This window comes from Belonocnema kinseyi, chromosome 10 (assembly GCF_010883055.1).
Source record: "Belonocnema kinseyi isolate 2016_QV_RU_SX_M_011 chromosome 10, B_treatae_v1, whole genome shotgun sequence".
Taxonomy (NCBI): Eukaryota; Metazoa; Arthropoda; class Insecta; order Hymenoptera; family Cynipidae; genus Belonocnema; species Belonocnema kinseyi.
Genome location: NC_046666.1, coordinates 82,111,795 through 82,114,505, shown reverse-complemented (window position 1 = coordinate 82,114,505; position 2,711 = coordinate 82,111,795).

Here is a 2,711-nt window from a genome sequence, read left to right as displayed (position 1 = left end):
CGCTCATCTCGGTTTTCGTAATGGGAGTTATTTCCATCACTGTTCTGTGACCCGTTGTCCAGGTCACCATCACCTTTATTATTTCCAAATAAATTGGCCGCACCACCTCCACATTGAGGAGGAAATCCTTCGAAATCACCTTGCTCAGACATTTTTTCTGTCTGCGAAACACAATTCGCTTAAACTGGGAACACAATTAGTTAGAAGTACCAACACACTTCGCGTCAGCGTCACTGCTGAAAACGTGGTCACGACTCGAATGTTCTAGAAACCCGTAGAACAAAGACCAATATGGTCGACTCATGCGGTCGGACGCTGTCGAATGTTCACGACTACTAGGCTAGAGATCCAATCGAGGAGTCTAGGTCCAGAATACCGCACTTCTTTTCACACTAACAGCACATTTATCAATTCTCGTATTTGCGTTTCCCCAAAACTCGTCAGCTTCTTACTGAAGCTCACAAAACTTTCGCCGATTCGAATCCAGTCTCAACGTGATCACACGCGGCGTCTCTCACGATCGCGTTCACGCCCCAGACCAAAATCGGCTTTAAAAAGCTCAACACTCCCGCTGTGTGTATTAGAACCGTAGGGCCCTAATCTTCATATCCCACTTCTGAGACTGAAGGACCGGTATTTCAATAAAACAGACTCGGTCGGAATAATAAAGTTTATTAAAGAAAAACGTAATCTTCGGGCTACATGGATGTGTTCATCGCACGAGATCTCCGACCCCAATCCCGAAACGATCTCCCTCGCTTTTTTGCCTCCTCTCTCCCAGCGCCCTCTTACAGAGAAAGCGCCCTCTTTACATTATGCCGCCATATTTGCCGCGAAAATTTAATTCAATTATACATAGAAATATCTATCGCCTACAATTATATGTATATTTTTTTAGGGCATTTTTAAATTTTCAAGGAATTTTCAAGAGATTTCAAAAGATTTTAAAGGATTTGATATATTTTAGGATATTTTAATAGATTTAAATGAATTTTTAAGTGATTTTAATAATTTAGTATGAGATTTGACAGGATTTGAAATATTTTATGGTATTTTAAAAATTTTAAGATATTTTCAAGAGCTTTAAAAAATTTCAAGAGATTTCAAAAGGTTTGTAAGGATTTTAAATATTTGAGGAAGTTTTAAAAGATGCCAAGGCATTTTTAATTGATTACAGTAATTTAATATCAGATTTCAAAGGATTTGATATATTTTAGGATATTATAATAGATTTCAAGGAATTTTTAAATGATTTTAATAATTTAGTATGAGATTTTAAAGGATTTGAAATATTTCATGGTTTTTTTTTCTAATTTCAAGATATTGTCAAGTGCTTAAAAAAATGTTAAGAGATTTCAGAAGATTTGTTAGGATTTTAAATATTTGAGGAAGTTTTAAAAGATGCCAAGGAATTTTCAATTGATTACAGCAATTTAATATGAGATTTTAAAGAATATGAAATATTTCAGGGTATTTTTAAAATTTTAAGGAATTTGCAAGAGCTCTAAAAAATTCTCAAGAGATTTCTACAGATTTTTAAGCATTTTAAATATTTGAGGATGTTTTAAAAGATGTCAAGGAATTTTCATCCTATTTTTCTAATTTTAAGGAATTTCAAAGAATTTTAAAGAAGTAGTTTAAAAATCTTTTTAAAAAAAAGTCAAGGTATCTCAAAATATTTTGAAGGAATTGCAATATTTGAAAGTTCTTTAAAATGTTCCAAGGGATTTTCAATTGATTACTGTAATTTAATATGAGATTTTGAAAGATTTAATATATTTTATGATATTTTAATAGATTACAAGGAATTTTTAATTGATTTCAATAATGTAGTATGATATTGTAAAAGATTTGAAATATTTTAGGGTATTTTTAAATTTTGAAGGAATTTTCAAGAGATTTAAAAATATTTTAAAGGATTTTAAATATTTGAGGCTGTTTAAAAACATTTCACTGAATTTTATTTCAGTTTTATAAATCAAAGGAATTTCAAAGAATTTTAATAGTTATAGCAAGGTTGTTTAAACCAAATTCCAAAGTATATAAAAAATCTTTAAAAAATGTCAAGATTTTTCGAAAGATTTTGAAGGTTTCGAAATATTTTAGAGTATTTTAAAAGGTTCCAAGGATTTTTCAATTGATTACAGTAATTTAATATGAGATTTTAAAGGAATTGATACATCTTAGGATACTTTACTAGATTCCAAGGAATTTTCAATTGATTTCAATAATTTAGTATGAGATTTTAAAGGATTTAAAATATTTTAGGGTATTTTTAAAATTGCAAGGAGTTTTCAAGAGCTTTACAAAATTTCAAGAGATTTTAAAATTTGCCTCCTGAAAATTTAACTATTTTGTGGAATTTTTTTTTGGTTTTGTTTAAAAATTAATTTCTTTTAACTACAAGAAAATTATACTTTATGGAAAATAAATTTCTTTTGCGCAAAGTTCATGTATTTGATTAAAAATGCTTTTTTCTTATACAATTCAGCCTTTTGGATAAAAATTTAACTTTATGTTTAAAAATTTTAATATTTTCTTAAAGACAAATTTAACCATTTTTTTTTTGCAGAAAACTAATTGTTTTAGTTGAAAATTTAACTATTTGAATTGAAAGTTAGTCAACTATTAATTAAAATTAATGTTATATTTTATAATTATATTATTAACATTAATAATATGTATAATAGTAATAATATTCATACTATATA